Source organism: Pongo abelii, chromosome 7, assembly GCF_028885655.2.
Source record: "Pongo abelii isolate AG06213 chromosome 7, NHGRI_mPonAbe1-v2.0_pri, whole genome shotgun sequence".
NCBI lineage: Eukaryota > Metazoa > Chordata > Mammalia > Primates > Hominidae > Pongo > Pongo abelii.
Window position 1 is genome coordinate 8,205,452 of NC_071992.2, and position 22,499 is coordinate 8,227,950.

Here is a 22,499-nt window from a genome sequence, read left to right on the forward strand (position 1 = left end):
ATAGTTGACCCTCTGTGTTGATCTGAAAATATTCAGGAAAAAAATGTGTCTGGTCTGAACATATACAGGTTTTTTTTTGTCATTATTCCCTAAACAATATAAGGTAACACCCATTTACTTAGCATTTACATTGAGTTACAGGTAATCTGGAGATGATGTAAAGTACATAGGAGGAAATGCAAAGGTTATATGATAATACCCATGCCGTTTTACATCAAGGACTTCAGCATTTGAGGAATTTCATATCCACAGAGGGCCTGAAAACAATCCCCCCCGGACACCAAGGAGCAACTATATTTGTTAATTACTGCTGAAGTAGTAAATTCTCATTAACCTTAGTGGCTTTAAACAATGCTAACTAATTATCTTACAGTTTGGGGGAACAAAATATCCAAAATCAAGGTGTCAGCAAGACCGTGTTCCTTTCTAGAGTCTCTAAGTGAGAATCTTTGTTTGCTTTTTTGTTTTGTTTTGCATTTTCAAGCTTTAGAAGCTGCCCACCTTCCTTGGCCTGTGGCTTCGTCATCTCAAAGCCAGCAATGCCTGTCAAGTCATTCTCACATCACATCATGAAGACACTGACTGTTCTGTCTCTCTTTCCAAATTTAATGATCCTTTTGATTACATTGGTCATTGGTCTCATTCACCTAATCTAAGATAACCTCCCTATCTGAAAGTCAGCTGATTAGCAACCTTAATTCTCTCTGCTAACCTTAATGCTTATCTGCTATGTAAAGAAGCATAATCATAGGTTCTAGGAATTGGGACATGGACATCTTTGGGAGGCCATTATTATGCCTACTACACCTAGTAAAATAAAACTCAGTGTAGCAAATAAATACTTTGGCCACAAAAATTGTCTTTAAGGAGAAAAATGTCTGTGAATAATTTTTAGTATATGGACATTGCAAATATCATGGGATATATAATGTAAACTCTACCTAAACTTCCAGGAACCAGGAGAGCAACAAATTCATTCAAACTAAAAATGTCACACATTATAAAAATTAAATGATTAAATAAATAACACTATCGGACAGGCCTGGGATCAAGGTGAGGCGGGTAAGTTTGAGTTGGACAATAGCAGGATTACATTCTGTCCTTATTTAAAACTTGAATATTTTGTAGATCATGGTTATTTTGAATCAATTTTTTTTACAAAAAAAACATGCATTATAAGATCACTTATCTTGAGTGCAGAATTTTTTGATCCCCAAATTCTGCACCTGCATCCAGTGCCTCCCTCACCTCTTGGCCTGGTTAAAGGATCTACATATAATCTCTAGGTCTGATTTTTTTTTTTTTTTCCAATCTTCATACTCTAGGAAATCCAATGGATTATTTTAGACGAAAATGCATTTAGCCAGAGGTTGATGGTATGCACATTAAGAGAAAAGTTTATATCAAGAAGCAGAGAGCTTCATAGACATGTAGGGTATACCTGCAGAGTTCACGATTTAACTATCAAACGAGTTAAACTGCCCAATGAGAGAGGGCAGGGCTAGGCAGGTATCTGTATCCTTCCCCTTAGAGTCTGTGCTGTCTTTCTTCTTGATGTTTGCTCTCCTCTCGTTGTGTTCTGTGCTATATTGCCCTCATTTAACTGTGCCTTCAAAAAGGACCTATTTTTAAGAGCTTTTACATGAATCAAAATTATGTCTAGATGTGAGGAAATGCTTTGTGCAACTCAACTTTGCCATTAAATGTATAATAATTTATGAAGTAACACCTCTTCCTCAATGACCAGTATATACATGAATAAGAGAAAGTCCATACCTGTAGAGAGCTCATAGACTAATGGAGAAGTAAAAAATTATCCACATGAGCAGGAAGCACAATTGCATAAGCAGCCTAAACCAGAAGGAGGGAGTGCTTGTGAAGAACAGGAGGATAGGGTGCTCCCTCCTTAGTGGATCACCCTGATTCCAGGAGGAAAGAGGTCTTTGAGTCGGGACAATAATGAGGCACAGTCTTCAGGGAAGATGTGGGGTAGGTGAGGGCATGCAAAGAGAGGAAGTAGGAGGAGCAAAGCACAGTTACAGGAAAACAATGGGAATAATTGGGGAAGGTCAAGGGACCTAAAGGGAACAGATGTCACTAAGCCTCCCCCAAATCACAGCAGTGCCAGTCTCCTTGTTAGAAACTTATGACTCATAATCATTCACTCACATCTCATGATCATGATGGAAAAGCTCAGGTTTGGAAAAGAACCTCACCGTGGATTTATTCAAGATGATACTGACACAGACTTTGTGTCTTTCTGACATGGGGTTTGAATTCTAACATCCTGTCGCTCCTGTTGGTTTTGGGTTACTGGAGGAGCAACCCAAAAAACTCCTCCTGTGCCATCCCTGACCCCTGGTCTGGAGTGCTGGGAAGGACATTCCAAGGATGTCAGACATTGGCTTGTTGGAAACCAACATTACACAATCACAATTACAATTACTAGGATCAAGAGTCCATGTCTTCGAACACCGTAGCTTAATTTGGTTGACATGTCACATGTCTCTGCTGAGTGAGCCCTTTCTGAATCCACATTAGTCACAGAAGCTTCTTGGACTCCTCATTACTTTTTGCAGCATTTTATTCTGTCATGGCCATAGGTGCCAATCTGTTTCAAGCTTGTAGAGCAAATATTCAGAACACACACACCTTTATTCCAGTGTCAGCTAACAGGATTTCTTATATCTTTAGAAAAACCTAAAGAAAGGAAAAGAAAAAAGAAAAAAAAACCCCACAAGCAATAAACAATAAGCAAATCAAAGAACAATAGGAGCGATAGGGTGTTAGAATTCAAAACCCCGTGTCAGAAAGGCACAAAGCCTGTGTGGGTGTTGTCTTGAATAAATCTGTGGTGAGTTTCTTTTCCAAGCCTTGGATTTTCCATCATGATCATGAGACATGAGTGAATGATTACGTGAACCTAAGTTTCTTAAAAGAAGGCTGGCCCTGCTGTGGTTTGGGGATGTTTTGTTCCTGGAACCAGAATGTGAAAGACTGATCTCTGCTAAGTAACCGGGGCCTCCAGATGGGTTCAGGTAGCAGGTCAACAAGGATTTCTTGACAATTCAGCTCCACCACAAAAAAAATAACCTCAAGGCTACCCTACCTCCATTTACACACACAGGCCAGTAACCTCTGCTTTCCAAATCATGAAGTCCATTAAGTATTTGAACTGAGTTGGAAGAAAAGATGTGGCTCAAATGGTAGAAATTGTTTAATGTGAATTTAATATGAAAGTAACTTAGGGCCGGGCCCAGTGGCTCACGCCTCTAATCCCAGTACTTTGGGAGGCCGAGGTGGGTGGATCACATGATGTCAGGAGTTTGAGACCAGCCTGGCCAACCTGGTGAAACCCTGTCTGTACTAAAAATATGAAAATTAGCTGGGCATGGTGGTAGACACCTGTAATCCCAGCTACTCAGGAGGCTGAGGCAGGAGAATCACTTGAACCCGGGAGGCGGAGGTTTCAGTGAGCCAAGATCACACCATTGCACTCCAGCCTGGGCGACACAGCAAGACTCTGTCTCAGAAAAAAAAAAAAAAAAAAAAAAAAACAGGAGGGGCAAGGAGGGGCAGGGGGAGGGGAGCTGGGAATAAAAAAAGAAAAATAAAAGAAAGTAGCTTACAATTAAAAACAATAATTAACAGTAGAAGTAAATCTTTGTAATGAATTCTTTCTAATCTCCAAATTCTGTTATCAATCTCACCCTTCCATTTGTCCTCCCTCCTTTCTTTCCTCCTTCCCTGCCTTTTTTCTCTTCCTTCACACTCTCCTAAGTGGTGGAATATCACCCAGTGTCTGTGCCTCCAGGAACCCTGCTGCTCCTCTGTAACCCAAAACCCATAAACAATATGGATAAAATGAAGCTTTTTCAATGTAATTTCTATCAGATTAGATATCTCAGGTCTTAATTTCAAATTATCTTTCTCTCTCCCTTCCTCCCTTCCACTCTCCTTTTCTTCCTTCACCCTTTTATTTTATTCATATAGTATCAAGGAGAAAATAAAATTAGGCATTCCATTTTAAAAGTGGCTTTCAATAGGCTTTTTTGTTCTGTGAACCTAGAGCAGCCACAGAGGGCAACTGTTCTCCAGGGCCTTCCATCTGAAAAGACGAAGGGCCGGTGTCCCAAACACAACTTCACAAAGTACAGGCTGCACCTTATCACTCCCTAAAATTCTCTAGGTCGCTCAAATCTACCCTTTAAATATAAAAATTTAGAAAATGACATTCTGTACTTACTTCTTTGGATAAAATGAAAATTTCTCACTTTTATTGGAAAATAAAAGTCACTTGACAGGTTTCAGCCATAGTCTTCGCAGTCACACAGTGAAGGTCAGGGAGGAGATGAGATTTCCAAGCTACTGGGCCCCTCTGGCTTAGAAGAGGGAGTGAGGTGGCCATGAGGCTCTTAAACTCCTTTCATATTGAAGGAAATGGAGTTTAGTTCAATAAAGCAAGGCATGCAATCTACTCAGTCTAGAAGTGAGCATAGAAGAAAGACAGAAAGGGAGAAAGGGAGTTAAGCTGTAGGGGAGACAGGGAGAGAGGGAGTGCTCTGACACTAAGAGAAATACAAGAGGCAGAGAAAGAAGAGAGACAAAGGAGAGATATAGATATGAGAGAGACAGAGAAAAAGAGAGACAGTGTCTATGGCCATACCACCTTGAACACATTTGATCTCCTCTGATCTTGGAAGCTAAGCAGGGGTAGGCCTAATTAGTGCTTGGATGAGAGAGAAAGAGGTGAGAGAGAGGCAACAGAGAGCCTCTGCCCCATTTTTCCACTTGTCCAAGCCTCCTATTTCCCTGACCCATCTCACTTGGAAGTTGCATCAGGAATATGAAGCAGAATGAGAAGAGAAGACAAGGACCCTTATGGATGATGGCTGGGAGCTTCACCATGAGCTGAGGCTGGGGAGGACACCGAATCTTCCATCTAAACAGGTCTTGGTCCCTGGTCACTGGGCAGAATTCAGAACAGGTATTGCCTACCATGTCAGTAATTACAGTGATTGAAACTGACCACCTTACTGGGGGCATCAGAAAAATGGCCCTCTGAGAGCAAAGTATACCCAGGAGCTCTTATGCAAATTTGGGCACAAGAAACCCCAGAACATCCCCTCGTTCTGCTCACAGGACCAGGGCTTCTTTCTGTCTTATACCATTTGGGACCTGGGATGTGAATGGATTGAGGGGCAAGGTCTTTCTTACAGGGCAACAGACTCAGGGTCTGTGAACTGGAGATCACCTGCCTGCTCTGTGGATGTCCTGTGTTTCCTGAATGTCTAGGGACAGTCGCAGGCCAAACAGGGAGCCGCTTCCATCTAATTCTATCCATTGCTGGGACATTCAGCCCCTGGGGATGATACAGGGCTGGCTCAGACCCAGGGACCTGAGAGGGGCTCATGGCTTCTGGCAGCACCAGGAGCAGGGTGGGCCCCATCCTCACATATCTGAGCTGGTGTGAAAGGTCCCCTGAAACTCCCCGTCATCCCCACGGGACAGAGATGAGGCAGATGGGTGCCCACTTCCTTCCTCTGAGAAGGAGAATGGGAGGGTGGGATTGTGACTACATGTGTCCCCTCAGAGTCCACCCAGGCCCAGGCCAGGAGGTGGCCTACAACCCGCACTTGAGTTCCCTCCATTCACACCGTCACTCAGGGAATGTCAGCTCCACAGGGCTTCAGGGCGTTGGGAGCCAGGACTTTCTCTGCTTTCCACAGACATCAGTGCTAAGTGAGCTCAATGCCATTGGGATTTGGTAGAGAAGCACGGAGTGGGGATGCAAGGCCTCCACATGGTCTCTTTCACCTGCATCCGTGTGAAGAGACCACCAAACAGCTTTTGTGTGAGCAATAAAGCTTTTTAGTCACCTGGGTGCAGGTGGGCTGAGTCAGTGAAGGGAGATAGGGGTGGGGCCGTTTTACAGGATTTGGGTAGGTAATGGAAAATTACATTCAAAGGGGGTTGTTCTCTGGCTGGCAGGGGTGGAGGTCACAAGGTGCTCAGTGAGGGAGCTTTTGAGCCAGGATGAGCCAGGTGAAGGAATTTCACAAGGTAATGTCATCAGTTAAGGCAGGAAGAGGCCATTTTCACTTCTTTTGTGATTCTTCAGTTACTTCAGGCCATCTGGATGTATACGTGCAGGTCACAGGGGATATGATGGCTTAGCTTGGGCTCAGAGGCCTGACAGCCTCCCTGTTGGTGACGGGACCCACTTCTGCAGAAGCCCTGTGTATTCAGAGCTGTGCAAGGTCTCTGGGCACTCTCAGGACCCTGTCCTTCCTCCATAACCCAGAGTAGCAATCGGTGGCCATAGGCAATGGACAGAGTCCCTGTTGTCCGATGCTCAGGGGTGGAGCTTTTCAAGGGAAAATAAGTGGCATTCATCTGGGCTCCTCCCTCTTTGGATCCAAGGGAAGTTTGAGAGACAAGCAGGCCCCAGTGTCAGGTGTAGCAATGACACCAAGGTGTAGCTGTGACAGCCATGGGGACAATGAGCCTTGAGCCATGGTCTACACTTTAAATGTCACACTTGAAGAATTCACAGTTTGAGGCAGGCCAGAGGTGTTTTTAAAGAAAGCTGCAATGGATTGTATGAACAAGATCTTTAATGTCTTTCTTATGATGAAAGGAAGTTTCTGATGAGGTAGGCAAAGAGAGGGCTGGGTTGGGTGCCCTCAGAACTGCTAAAGGAATCTGAATCCAGGGCTGCAGCTGACTCAGCAGGGAGTCACTCCCTTTGTCAGAACTTTGTTTTCCTCTGTGCTGAGCAGGCTGGAATTGAGGGGCAGACTCATTCATTTCCTGACACTATAACTATTCCTGGCCAAGGAAGCCAAAGAGAAAAACTGAATGAAAAAAAAAGCATATATGTGCTGTCTAAATTAATAAATAATTTAAAAAATATACTTTCTATGTGGCTGTCACCTTTTGAAAGAAAACGTCATGACCCTTCACCCTAATTATCTCAGCATGGATCTCTTATAAATAAGAAAAAAATTCCTGCATCAATCACAATACCATTTATGCACATTAACAAGAAAAATTCCCTGGCCTGAACATTGGGACAGCAGCCGTAGGTGCTCAGGAAGCAAAGTGTCAGTAAATTATTGCAAAACAGAAGTGTGTGCATGGACACTGAAATTGTTCCAAGAATCGCTTCGTGGCTGTTGAGTTTTCTGGGTACATGTTCAATCCAGATTCACACATCGAATTAGGTTGTCACGCCTCTTTCCTGGTTGAGTAAATATTCTTAAGGAAATGCCATGGTACGTGGCAAGGGGCCTTACTGGTGTTATTACATAACTCTTATATGTAAATAAGAGTTTGAGTTAAGAGAGTGGTTCCCATCTTTTTCATGTGTGGCATCACTCCTGATTGATATGTCCTTAATGACTGCTGTACTTAACATGATTTTTATAAAAGTAATACACTCACATTTAAAAACTCACCCAGAGAAGATTGTGAATTTCTCCTATAATCCCGTTGCAATACCCAGAACCACCAATAGCATTGTGGTTTCATATTTGTTGTCCTCTCTAGCTCTTAGTACATTTGTGAGGCCTTGTTAGAGAAGGAGGTGAAATTGCTCTGAAATAGGAAAGTCACTGTGAAATGCAGCACCTCTGTGTCCCTGGGGAAGAAGCCACGAAGGCTTAGGGAACATGAGCCTGGTTGCTCAAGGACAGCTGGGCTGACTGTTCCCATGAAGACTCCTCTGGTTGCAGCTATTTCTTTTTTCCTGGCACAGCCCGATGTGCCTCCTTCAGAGCAGTGTTCATCCTGGTGATAAAGTGTATCTGATAAAGATCAAGGGACGAGCACTTTTGTCTTAACGGTAGGGTTATTACCTTGCTTCAGCAAGGAAGACTATCCACCAGCACAGATATGGGTTTTTTCCCAAACCAGAGGCTGTTTTCTGTGGCAAAGTAGTTCAGTTCCTCAGGCAAGAGTGGGCATTCCTTTAGATAAGCTCCCAGAAAGCAAAGCCTCTCATATCTACAATTTCAGAAAGCAAAGTTTCTCTGCACTGTGTCCTCAATGGTAAATAACAGAAGCAGTTTTACTGGCTCTCAATTCTGGAGGCAGGGCCAGCTTCATGGTCTTGAGGGCTGGGCAGTGACACAGGGACCTGCCCTCAGAAGGGCCAGTGCCTGGCATCAGGCTCTGCCGACACCTTCTAGACCTTCTTAGTTTTTTTCTTTGAACTTGCATTTTGTAAGTGAAGCCCACTGAGACAATGCAGCAGGCACACGGGCAGAGTGGCTATGAGGGGGGATGAGGTGGGCAGGCTCAGGCCCAGTGACATGAAGGCCACAGGCTGGAGCTTGCTGCCCTGAGCACGGGCGACTTGGAGCAGCCCAGGCACATCTCTACTGGGAAGGAAGATGGCAACGGTCCAGGATGGGATGTGGCAGCAGCAGTAGCAGGTGTCCTCAGCTCTGGGGTGAAAGGAGCGTCTCTGAGTGGAGGCAGCACCGACATCTCTGCGCCTGTGTGTTCTCAGAGTCATCCTTGGAGCTTCTGCACCAATATTTACCCCCTGACCTGAGCACTGGGACAGGAACCATAGGTGCTCAGATAGCAAATTGGGAGGAGAGAATCACAACACAAAAGTGTGCCCATGGACATTGCGAAAGAGTATGCCAGGGAGTTCTTCGAATTCTTCAGGGAGTTTAGAAATCTTCAAGGAGTTATCCAAGGCTCAGAAATATAAATTAAATATATAATGATAGTCACAAAACTTCTGATGGGATGGGCATGGTGGATCACACCTGTTATCCCAGCACTTTGGGAAGCTCAGGTTAGAGGACTGTTTGAAGCCAGGTGTTGGAGACCACCGTGGGCAGTATAGTGGGCAGTATAGTTAGACCCAAACATTAAAAAAAAAAAAAAGATTAGCTGAGCACAGTGGCACATGCCCATAGTCCTAGCTACTTGGGAGGCTGAGGTAGGAGGACCACACGAGTTCAGGAGTTTGAGGCTGCAGTGAGCCATGATCATGTCTGGTCAACAGATGGAGACACTATCTCAAAAAGAAAAGAAAAGAAAAGAACACTTCTGATCAATCAATTATTAACAAGTAGAGCAATTTTAAAAATTAATTTTTTCTTGTTGTTAAAGATACAACAATAGAATTCAAAAACGAGTTTTGAATAAGTTAAAAATCATGATGCCACATTTAGTCTGCTGTGGGCCTCTGCAACTTACAGAACATGTCTGAAGATGCATCAAAATTCCATTGGAGAAATTTACACTTAAAATTAAATTCAAACTTCCATAAAACTGATATGCTTAAAGAGTTAAATCCTTCGAAAAAAATAGTTCCACAAACAAGCACGAACTCCAGATATACTAAAATTTGTGTCAAAATAATTTATCCCAGTGTTGTCAGAGCTTAGATAATATTCCAGAAACTGTTGCTTCAGCAGATTCTTTTCAGAAGAAAAAATGAAGTTGCTCAAGGTATAAAGTTTGATGACCTAATGACTTAATTGATGGAAAAGTTGGCCAGAAAAATTGTTTGATTCATCTAGATCCAATTAATAAAGTATTATTATTTATTCTATTAAAACTGTGACGCTGATTTCTGGTGGGAATTTATATGATTCTGTTCTTACTCTTCTATAAGTATTATCCCTATTACATTTTTCAAATCATAAAAAATATTGGCTTGAGAAAGCTGAATATCCTCCTGCCTTTCATGACACTTTCTTCTGCTGTTCTTTGAACAAGGCACCCTGCATTTCCATTTTGCACTGAGCCTTGGGAATTTTGCAGCCAGCCCTGCTGTGGCCATTTTTATACAAGTTATCTCATTTAACCCTCAGAAGCAAACATGCCAGGGGTGTATTACCCAAGTTTACAGAGGCAGGTCCTGGGGCGTAGAAAGGTTAGAGGACATGTTCAAGGTCACCTGGCTACTAAGTGACAGAGATATACTATTTGAAAAATAATCCCCCTCTCTTCAAAGCCCATGTTCCTAACCACCACCACACAATCACCATAGTGTCCTGACAACCTTCCCTCTTCATCCTCCTACAACCCCAAAGCTACAGTAATGCTCTGCTTAAGGCCAGAGTCCATGGAGCTACTGTCACCCTCTCCCATCTCCTGAGCTGAGTGGTGAGTCCAGAGCCTGGCCTGGCCTTGCAGGAGGTGAGGGAATGAGCGCGCGGTTACTGCCACCTCCTGGCAGCTCTGCTACATGACCCTAAAACGCAGATCTAATCTGTTTCCTGCCTGCCTAAAGCCTGGGTGTGCACCTGAGACTTCTAGTAATTTCTTTTTTCCCCTTAAGGAACTTATTGAGAGTTCTCACAATTTTATGCATTCTCTCAAGCAATTAGCTTTCATTTATTTATTTTTAATGTTCTCTTTTGTGTCCACATTCTTTTTTATTCACTTGTTTTCCTATTTACTTTCAGCTTAATTTGTTCTTTTTTCCTCCAGGTTTTTTACAATGGAACATTAGATTGTCTATTTCTGAGCTTTTGACTTTCCATTATAATAGCAGTTAATGTTATAAATTTCCCTCCAAGCACTGCTTTAGTTGTATTGCCACAAATTTTGGTATGTTATGTTTCCATTTGCTGTCATGTGAAAATATTTTAAATTTCTCCTTTGACTCATTAGAAATATGTTGACTAATGTCCAAATATGTGGGGAATTTTCCAGCTATTTTCCATTAGTCACAGCTTCATACATTCCACTGTGGATAGACATTATGCTTCATATGATTTTAAATTGTTTTGATTTTTTGTTTCTTAGTCCAATATGAGCTCTCTTAGATAATATGTCAATGCATTTTACTGTTATTGGGAGGAGTGTCCTGTAAAGCTTAAATAGGTCATAATGGATGATACTGTTGTCAAGTCCTCTGTATCTTTATTTATACTTTGCTGCTAAAAAAACGATTTCAAAGAAAAAAGTGTTGAAATATTCAATGGTAATTCTTAATTTTTCAATTTCTTCTCAGTTCTATCAATTTCTTTTTAAAAATTTTGAGATTCTCTGATTAGGTGCATACTAATTTAATAATAATGATATCTGCTCTTGGTGATTTAACAACTTTATCACTGGAAATCATAAGCTTTTTATCAGTAATAATACACCTTGCTGTAAAATTTACTTTGATTTATAGTCAATTAGCCGATACAGCTAATTCTGTTTTCATTAGATTAATGTTTCCATACTATAACTCTTTCCGTCCCTTTACTATCAACCTATCTTTGTCCTTATATTTGATAAAGACATTGGGTTTTTATAGACAGCGTGTATTTGGGTCTTTTTTTATACTACAAGTTTGCTAGTGAGGAATTCTCTTAGTTATTGTTGTCATTAGAAAACGCCTTTACGCGGTGGCTCACGCCTGTAATCCCAGCACTTTGGGAGGCCGAGGTGGGCGGATCACAAGGTCAGGAGGTCAAGACCATCCTGGCTAATACAGTGAAACCCTATCTCTACTACAAATACAAAAAAATTAACCGGGCGTGGTGGTGGGCGCCTGTAGTCCCAGCTACTGGGGAGGCTGCAGCAGGAAAATGGCGTGAACCCTGGAGGCGGAGCTTGCAGTGAACCGAGAGCGCACCACTGCACTCCAGTCCGGGCGACAGAGTTAGACTCCGTCTCAAAAAAAAAAAAAAAAAGAACAAGAAAATGCCTTTACTTATTATTGGAATATGTGTTTAGCATTAATCTTCAAATGTATTTTTGCTTGTCAGGGTCCTATGTTGATATATTTTTCTTCTTCTGGTACTTAAATATGTCACTTTATTTTTTGTACTTCTGTAAGCCGTGTCTTCTCTCAGCATGCTTTTAAGATTTTCTCATTATTTTTGATTCAAAACAATTTGATTATTGATATGGTTTTGCTCTGTGTCCCTACCCAAATCTCACCTGGAATTATAATCCCATAATCCCCAGTGGGGAGCGGGGGCCGGGACCTGGTGTGAGGTGATTGGATCATGGGGAGGTGATTTCTGCCTTGCTGTTCTCATGATAGTGAGTGAATTCTCAAGAGATGTGATGGTTTTATAAATGACAGTTTCCTTCTGCGCTTGCTCTTGTGCTCTGTCTATCTTCCTCTCTCTCTCTCCCTCTCTCTTTCGTCCGACACCATGGAAGACTTGCTTGCTTCTGCTTCACCTTCCATCATGATTGTGAGATTCCTGAGGCCTTCTAGCCACGCTTTCTGTTAATCCTGCATAACTGGGAGTCAAAGAAACCTCTTTTATTTATAATTATCCAGTCTCAGGTAGTTCTTTATAGCAGTGTGAAAATGAACTTGTATAATTGTGATATTCTTGTTCTGTTTTTTTTTAAATAATTATTCTTCTTGAATGTCTTTCAATACCAAATTTGTATGTTTCCAGTCTTACCAAATTTATAAAAATAGGCTATTATTTCATTAACTTTATGCTTTCTACTGGAACTTCTTTCTGCCTGCAAACACATGTAGGTGCTAGATTGCTTGATATATCTGTGAAGTACACTGTTTATTTTTTATCCAGACTTTTTTTCTCCCTTTGCTTCATTTCCTCATTTGTTTGTGTTAATGTAGACTCAGGCTGACTGATCCTTTCTTCTATACTGTCATGTGTCATGAATCCAATTCAGAAAATTTTTGTTCTCTTGCTAATTTTATTTTATTTCTGGAAGGCCCATTTGGTTCTTTTTATGTATTCCTCCTCATCAAAAAGATTTTCTCTTCAGCCTTTGACATATTTATAACTTTTATAATAGCTCCTTTACATTTCCTTTTCTAATCCTAGTACCTTTGTCATTATTGGGTCTGTTTTTACTGAATGACTTTTCTCCTAGTTAGGGGCTGTATTTTCCTACTTTTTTCATGCTTGGAAACTTTTGATTGGATTCATTATATTATAAAGCCTATTTTTTTTTTTTTTAATTTGGAAACAGGGTATTTCTCTGTTGCCCAGGCTGGAATGCAGTCGTGCAATCTCAGATCACTGCAACCTCTGCCTCCCTGGTTTAAGCAATTCTCTTGCCTCAGCCTCCTGAATAGCTGGGACTACAGGCCTGTGCCACCACGCCCAGCTAATTTTTCTATTTTTAGTAGGCATAGGTTGGCCTGGCTGGTCTCGAGCTCCTGTCCTCAAGTGATTCACCTGTCTTGGCCTCCCAAAGTGCTGAGATTACAGGCATGAACCACCACGCCTGGCCAGCTTAAGTTGTTCAATAACAATTTTGATTGTTTTTTTTTTTCCCAAAGAATCCAAGACATTATCTGGTTCATTTTTGGGGTTCTATATGTTCGTTTAGTTTTTTCAGGAATGGCTTGAAAATTTCTTGAAGCAGTTGCAGAACAGTTTAATCTAGAGCTAACTAGCACCACTGCTTGCTGATGGCTTTCTGAGGACTCTGAGTTCTCCCCACTTTGCTGTGGAGATGCAAAGTTTTCAAGGCTTGTCTGTCACCCTGAAAATTCCATTCACTCCCTTATGGAGTTTTTGCTTTTTTCTGGCTTGGGGAAGACTTAGCACAAGTGTGCACACATCATAACATAGCCCAAGAATGAAGGCATTCTCTTCTCCAACACTCAAGATCAATGCTTCCTTTCAGTGGCCCACTCTCTGATATGTGCCCTGGAAATTGGGGTCTGATGCAGGTTGGATATTTGTACTCTCCAAATACTATGTTGAAATGTAATCCCCAGTCTTGGAGGTGGGACCTGGCAGGAGGTGTTTGGGTCATTGGGGTGGATCCCTCATGAATGGCTTGGTGGTGTCCTAGAGATAATCCATGAGTTCCTTCTTTGGGTCATGGGAGATCTGGTTGTTTAACACAGTGTGGCACCTCCCCAACTCTGGCTCCTTCTCCTGACTTGTGATACTCCTGCCCCCTTTCCCCTTCCTAAACAAACAGAAGCATTCTGAGGCCTCAAAAGGAGAGATGCTGGCAACATGCTACTCATACAGCCCACAGAATAGGGAGCCAAAATAAACTTCTTTTCCTTATGAATTACCCAGGGTTAGGTATTCCTTTATAGGAGTAAAAAGGAACTGACACAGAAAATTGGTACTGTGCAAGGGGCATTGCTGTAAAGACAGCTGAAAATATGGAATTGGCTTTGTCACTGGGTACTGGCAGAGGTTGAAAGGGTTTGCAGGACCCAGCAAAAGATAGAAAGATGAGGGAAAGTTTGGAATTCTTTAGAAACTTGTTAAATGTATGTGACCAAAATGCTCACAGAGATAGGGACAGTGAAGTCCAGGCTGTCAAGGTGTTAGATGGAAAAGTGGAAGTTACTGGGAATTGGAGCAAGGGTCCCCAGTGTTACACTCCAGTAAAGAGCTTGGCTGCATTGTGTCCACGTCCTAGGGATTTGTAGAAAGTTGAACTTTAGAGTGATTACCTAGAGCATCTGGTTTAAGTAGTTTCCAAGGAGCAAAGTTCAAGATATGTAGCTGCTTCTACAAGCTTACAGTCAGATACAGGAGCAAAGAAATTATTTAAATTTGCAACTTATATTTAAAGGGGAAGCAAAGCATAAAAATTTGGAAAATTTGCAGCCTAGGAATTTAGTAGAGAAATAAAAAGTATTTTCAGAAAAGGAATGTAAGGGGCTGTGGAGAAACCACTTGCTAGAGAGATTCGCATGACGGAGATGGAGCCAAGTGCTAACAGCCAAGACAATGGGGTAAAGGCTTACAAGGCATTTTTGAAAACTTTGAGGCATTCCCTCCCACCACAGCTCACAGGCCTAGGAGGAAAGAATGGTTTCAGTGGCCACACCCAGGGCACAGCTGCCCTGTCAGCCTCAAGACACTTCCCACATCCTGGCTGCCCAGCCTCCAGCCTCAGCTCAAAGGACCTAATGTACAGATTGGCCACTGCTTCAGTGGTAAAAGCTATAACGTCTTGGCAGCTTTCATGTGGTGTTAAGCCTGCAAGTATGCAGAGTGCAAAAAGGAAGGAGGCTTGGCAACTTCTACCTAGATTTCAGAGGATGTGTAGCAAAGTCTGGTTCTCCAGGCAGAAAACTGCTGCCGAGGGAGAGTACCAAGAGAAAAACTCTTCCAGGGCAGTGCTAAGGGGAAATATGGGGTTGGATTCCCCACACAGTGTCCCCAGTGGGGCATTGCCTAGTGGAGCTGAGGGAAGGGGAACACTGCCCTCCAGACCTGAGAATAGTAGCACCGTTGACAGCTTGTACCCTCAGCATGGAAGAGCCATGGACATCAGATTCTGACCTGTGACAGGAGCCATGTGGGCTGCACTGTGTAAAACCACAGGGGCAGAGTAGCCCAAGGTCTTCAGAGCTCACCCTCACACCGGAATACAGAACATGGAATCAAGAATTGTTTTGGAGCTTTGAGGTTTAATAGCTGCCCCGCTGAGTTTCTGACATGTGTGGGGCCTGTAATCCATTTTATTGGCCAATTTCTGCCTTTTAGAATGGTAGTGTCTAGCCAATGCCTGCCATTGTAACTTGAAAGTAGATAACTTGTTTTTGATGGTACAGGCTAAAAGGTGGAAGGAACTTGAGTCTCAGGGGATGAGATTTTGGACTTTGGACTTTTGATTAAGTTAATGGTGTAAGTAGTTAAGACTTTTGGGAGTGATTGGGAAGGGATGATTATATTTTGCAATGTGAGAAGGACATGAGATTTGAGGGGCTGGGGGAAGAATAATATTTTTCAGATGTTTGTCTCCTCAAAACCTCCTGCTGAAATCTAATCCTCAATGTTGGAAGTGGAATCTGGTGGGAAGTGTTTGGGTTGTGGGGGTGAATCCCTAATGAATGACTAAGTGCTTTCCTCACAATAATGAGTGAGTTCTTGCTCTGAGTTCATACAACATATAGTTGTTTAAAAGAGTCTGGGACCTCCTTTCACCCTCTCACTCCAGTCTTACTGTCAGGCCTCTGAGCCCAAGCCAAGCCATCGCATCCCCTGTGACTTCCACATATACACCCAGATGGTCTGAAGTAACTGAAGAATCACAAAAGAAGTGAATATGCCCTGACTCACCTTAACTGATGACGTTCCACCACAAAAGAAGTGTAAATGGCTGGTCCTTGCCTTAACTGATGACATTACCTTGTGAAAGTCCTTTTCCTGGCTCATCCTGGCTCAAAAACTCCCCCACTGAGCACCTTGCGACCCCCACTGCTGCCCACCAGAGAACAAACCCCCTTTGACTGTAATTTTCCTTTACCTATCCAAATCCTATAAAACAGCCCCACCCTTATCTCCTTTCACTGACTCTCTTTCTGGATTCAGCCCGCCTGCACCCAGGTGAAATAAACAGCCATGTTGCTCACACAAAATCTGTTCGGTGGTCTCTTCACATGGATGTGCATGAAATTTGGTGCTGTGACTCAGATCAGGGGACCTCCCTTGGGAGATCAATCCCCAGTCCTCCTGCTCTTTGCTCCATGAAAAAGATCCACCTATGACCTCAGGTCCTCAGATCCACCAGCCCAAGGAACATCTCACCAATTTAAAATCGGGTAAGTGGCCTCTTCTTACTCTCTTCTCCAACCTCTCTCACTGTCCCTCAACCACTTTCTCCTTTCCACTCTTCAATCTCTCCCTTCTCTTAATTTCAATTCCTTTCATTTTCTGAGAGAGACAAAGGAGACACGTTTTATCCATGGACCCAAAACTCCGGTGCCAGTCACGGACTGGGAAGGCAGCCTTCCCTTGCTGTTTAATCATGGCAGGGATGCCTCTCTGATTATTCACCCACATTTCAAAGGTGTCAGACCACTCAGGGATGCCTGCCTTGGTCCTTCACCCGTAGTGGCAAGTCCAGCTTTTCTGGGGAAGGGGCAAGTACCCCCAACCCCTTCTCTCCTTATCTCTACCCCTTCTCTGCTTTTCTGGGGGAGGGGCAAGTACCCCTCAACCCCTTCTCCTTCACCCTTAGTGGCAAGTCCTGCTTTTCTGGGGAAGGGGCAAGTACCCCTCAACCCCTTCTCCTTCACTCTTAGCAGCAAGTCCCACTTTTCTAGAGGAGGGGCAAGTACCCCAACCTCATATCTCTGTGCCCCAATCTCTTATTTCTGTGCCCCAACCTCTTATATCTCTGTGCCCCAATCCCTTATTTCCATGCCCTGACCTCTTATCTCTGTGCCCCAATCCCTTATTTCTGTGCCCCAAATCCTTATTTCCATGCCCATACCACTTATTTCTGTGCCCATACCACTTATTTCCATGCCCATACCACTTATTTCCATGCCCATACCACTTACTTCCACGTCCCTACCACTTATTTCTGTGTCCTGACCCGTTATTTCTGCACCTCATCCCTTATTTCTGTACCCTGACCTCTTATCTCTGCACCCCAACCCCTTTTCCCACTTTTCTGGAAGGTAAGAACCCCTGAACCCCTTCCCTCCATTTCTCTACTCTCTCTTTTCTCTAGGCTTGCTTCCCTCACTATGGGCAACCTTCTACTCCCTTGGCCTGTGTTCTTGAAAACTTAGAACCTCTTCAACTCACACCTGACCTCAAACCTAAATTCCTTATTTTCTTCTGCAATGCCGCTTGACCCCAATACAAACTTGACAGTAGTTCCAAATAGCCAGAAAATGGCAATTTGAATTTTTCCATCCTGCAAGATCTAAATAATTCTTGTTGGAAAATAGGCAAATGGTCTGAGGTGCCTGATGTCCAGGCATTCTTTTACATATCAGTCCCTTCCTAGTCTCTGTGCCCAGTGCAACTCATCCCAAATATTCCTTCTTTCCCTCCCGCCTGTCCCCTCACTACCAACCCCAAGCATCGCTGAGTCTTTCTAATCCTCCTTTTCTACAGACCCATCTGACCTCTCCCTTCCTTCCCAGGCTTCTCCTCGCCAGGCCAAGCTAGGTCCCAATTCTTCCTCAGCCTCTGCTCCTCCACCCTATAATCTTTTTCTCACCTCCCCTCCTCACACCTGGTCTGGCTTACAGTTTTGTTCCATGACTAGCCCTCCCCCTCCTGCCCAGCAATTTACTCTTAAAAAGGTGGCTGGAGCTAAAGGCATAGTGAAGGTTAATGCTCCTTTTTCTTTATCCCAAATCAGATAGTGTTTAGGCTCTTTTTCATCAAATGTAAAAATCCAGCCCAGTTCATGACTTGTTTGGCAGCAACCCTGAGACACTTTACATCCCTAGACCCTAAAAGGTCAAAAGGCCGTCTTATTCTCAAAATACATTTTATTACCCAAACTGCTCCCGACATTAAATAAAACTCCAAAAATCAAATTCCGGCCCTCAAACTCCACAACAGGATTTAATTAACCTCGCTGTCAAGGTGTACAATAATAGAAAAAAGTTGCAATTCCTTGCCTCCACTATGAGACAAACCCCAGCCACATCTCCAGCATGCAAGAACTTCCAAATGCCTGAACCGCAGTGGCCAGGCATTCCTCCAGAACCTCCTCCCACAGAAGCTTGCTACACATGTCGGAAATCTGGCCACTGGGCCAAGGAACGCCCGCAGCCTGGGATTCCTCCTAAGCCGTGTCCCATCTGTGTGAGACCCCACTGAAAATCGGACTGTTCAACTCACCTGGCAGCCACTCCCAGAGCCCCTGGAACTCTGGCCCAAGGCTCTCTGACTGACTCCTTCTCAGATCTTCTCGGCTTAGCAGCTGAAGACTGACACTGCCCGATCGCCTCAGAAGCCCCCAAGACCATCACAGACGCTGAGCTTCGGGTAACTCTCACAGTGGAGGATAAGTCCATCCCCTTCTTAATCAATACGAAGGCTACCCACTCCACGTTACCTTCTTTTCAAGGGCCTGTTTCCCTTGCCTCCATAACTGTTGTAGGTATTCACGGCCAGGCTTCTAAACCTCTTAAAACTCCCCAAATCTGGTGCCAACTTAGACAATACTCTTTTAAGCACTCCTTTTTACTTATCCCCACCTGCCCAGTTCCCTTATTAGGCTGAGATAATTTACCTAAATTATCTGCTTCCCTGACTATTCCTGGGATACAGCTATATCTCATTGCCGCCCTTCTTCCCAATCCAAAGCCTCCTTTGCGTCCTCCTCTTGTATCCCCCCACCTTAACCCACAAGTATAAGATACCTCTACTCCCTCCTTGGTGACTGATCATGCACCCCTTCCCATCTCATTAAAACCTAATCACCCTTACCCCACTCAATGCCAATATCCCATCCCACATCACGCTTTAAAAAGATTAAAGCTTGTTATCACTCGCCTGCTACAGCACGGCCCTTTAAAGCCTATAAACTCTCCTTACAATTCCCCCATTTTACCTGTCCTAAAACCAGACAAGCCTTACAAGTTAGTTCAGGATCTGCACCTTATCAACCAAATTGTTTTGTCTATCCACCCCCTGGTGCCAAACCCATATACTCTCCTATCCTCAATACCTCCCTCTACTACCCATTATTCTGTTCTGGATCTCAAACATGCTTTCTTTACTATTCCTTTGCACCCTTCATCCCAGCCTCTCCTTGCTTTCACTTAGACTGACCCTGACACCCATTAGGTTCAGCAAATTACCTGGGCTGTACTGCCACAAGGCTTCACAGACAGCCCCTGTTACTTCAGTCTAGCCCAAATTTCATTCTCATCTGTTACCTATCTTGGCATAATTCTCATAAAAACACACGTGCTCTTCCTGCTGATCGTGTCCAATTAATCCCCCAAACCTCAATCCCTTACAAAACAACAACTCCTTTCCTTCCTAGGCATGGTTAGTGTGGCCAGAATTCTTACACAAGAGCCAGGACTGCACCGAGTAGCCTTCCTGTCCAAACAACTTGACCTTACTGTTTTAGCCTAGCCCTCATGTCTGTGTGCAGTGGCTGCTGCTGCTTTAATAATTTTAGAGGCCCTAAAAGTTGCAAACTATGCTCAACTCACTCTCTACATTTCTCATAACTTCCAAAATCTATTTGCTTCCTCATACCTGATGCATATACTTTCTGCTCCCCGGCTCCTTCAGCTGTACTCACTCTTTGTTAAGTCCCACAATTACCATTGTTCCTGGCCCAGACTTCAATCTGGCCTCCCACATTATTCCTGATACCACACCTGACCCCAATGACTGTATCTCTCTGATCCACCTGATATTCACCCCATCTCCCATATTTCCTTATTTCCTGTTCCTCACCCTGATCACACTTGATTTATTGATGGCAGTTCCACCAGGCCTAATCACCACACGTCAGCAAAGGCAGGCTATGCTATAGTACAAGCCACTAGCCCGCCTCTCAGAACCTCTCATTTCCTTTCCATCATGGAAATCTATCCCCAAGGAAATAACTTTTCAGTGTTCCATCTGCTATTCTACTACTCCTCAGGGATTATTCAGGCCCCCTCCCTTCCCTACACGTCAAGCTCGAGGATTTGCCCCACCCAGGACTGGCAAATTAGCTTTACTCAACATGCCCTGAGTCAGATAACTAAAATACCTCTTAGTCTAGGTAGATACTTTCACTGGATAGGTAGAGGCCTTTCCTAAAGGGTCTGAGAAGGCCACCGCAGTCATTTCTTCCCTTCTGTCAGACATAATTTCTCAGTTTAGCCTTCCCACCTCTATACAGTCTGATAAAACTCCCAGCCTTTATAGCCAAATCAGCCAAGCAGTTTTTCAGGCTCTTAGTATTCAGTGAAACCTTTATATCCCTTATGGTCCTCCATCTTCAAGAAAAGTAGAACGGACTAAAGGTCTTTTAAAAACACACCTCACCAAGCTCAGCCACCAACTTAAAAAGGACTGGAAAATACTTTTACCACTTTTGCTTCTCAAAATCCAGGCCTGTCCTCGGACTGCTACCAGGTACAGCCCATTTGAGCTCCTTTTTATTAGGCCCCAGTCTCATTCCAGACACTGGACCAACTTAGACTGTGCCCCCAAAAAACTTGTCACCCCTACTATTTTCTATCTAGTCATACTCCTGTTCTCCATTTTCAACTACTCATATATGCCCTGCTCTTGTTTACACTGCCAGTTTACACTGTTTCTCCAAGCCATCACAGCTGATATCTCCTCGTGCTATCCCCAAACTGCCACTCTTAACTCTTGAAAGAAATAAATAATCTTTGCTGGCAGGACTATACTGAATCTCCTTAGGCACTCTCTAATCAGATGTCGTAGGTCCTCCCAATTCTTAGACCTTTTATACCTGTTTTACTCCTTCTCTTATTCCATTTAGTTTCTCAATTCATCCAAAACCGTATCCAGGACATCACCAATCATTCTATATGACAAATGTTTCTTCTAACATCCCCACAATATCACCCCTTACCACAAGACCTCCCTTCAGCTTAATCTCTCCCACTCTAGGTTCCCATGCCGCCCCTAATCCCGCTTGAAGCAGCCCTGAGAAACATCGCCCACTCTCTTTCCATACCACCCCCCAAAAATTTTCACCACCCCAACCCTTCAACACTATTTTGTTTTATTTTTCTTATTAATATAATAAGGCAGGAATGTCAGGCCTCTGAGCCCAAGCCAAGCCATCGCATCCCCTGTGACTTGCAGGTATATATGCCCAGATGGCATGAAGTAACTGAAGAATCACAAAAGAAGTGAATATGCCCTGCCCCACCTTAACTGATGACATTCCACCACAAAAGAAGTTTAAATGGCTGGTCCTTGCCTTAACTGATGACATTACCTTGTGAAAGTCCTTTTCCTGGCTCATCCTGGCTCAAAAAGCTCCCCCACTGAGCACCTTGTGACCCCCCCACTCCTGCCCACAAGAGAAAAAACCCCCTTTGACTGTAATTTTCCTTTACCTACCCAAATCCTATAAAACGGCCCCACCCTTATCTCCCTTCGCTGACTCTCTTTTCGGACTCAGCCCGCCTGCACCCAGGTGAAATAAACAGCCATGTTGCTCACACAAAGCCTGTTTGGTTGTCTCTTCACACGGACGCGCATGAAACTTACCATGTGATATTCCTGCTCCCACTTCATTTTCCACTATGACTGAAGGCTTATGGAGGCCTAACAAGGAGCGGATGCAGACAACATGCTTCTCACACAGCCTGCAGAATAGTGAGCCAAAATAACTTCCTTTCCTGACGTATTATCCCACCTCAGGTATTCCTTTAGAGCAACACACACAGACTGACACAGGGCGTATCGTGTTGTGTGAGCTTTGACCTCGGTCTCCTCAATGCTATGGGGTGCTGGTCTCCATGTGAGTCTTCCTCCCTGTGCTGTGGCCTGTAACCTGGCCCTCCAGAGAGCTGGGGGCAAAAGAACATTCAGTTTATTTGTTGATTGCACTGCTTATTATCCGGTGTCTGAACACAGCTGTCTCACACCTGCTGACTGGTTCCATCTCATCTACTGTAGGAGGGCAATTCCCATAGCAGTCAGTCCATTTGGATGGAAACTGAGGAACAGGCTCAGCTTTTTCAGTCTTTGTCCCTTCTTCCCGAGAGCCTCATTGTCTTTTCATATAAGCCTTCAGAATTTGAGAAAGATATACATAAAGGTCAGTAAAATGTTGATAGGTTTTCATCTTTGTTCTCCATTACATAAATG

The 22,499-nt window shown here is 43.6% G+C and overlaps 1 protein-coding gene across 1 annotated transcript in view; it reads right to left on the reverse strand.

Moving 5' to 3' along the window:
• Positions 1-22,499, reverse strand: part of LOC134761888 (chitobiosyldiphosphodolichol beta-mannosyltransferase-like) — a 966,630-nt gene that overhangs the window by 321,807 nt on the left and 622,324 nt on the right. The window lies entirely within an intron of this gene.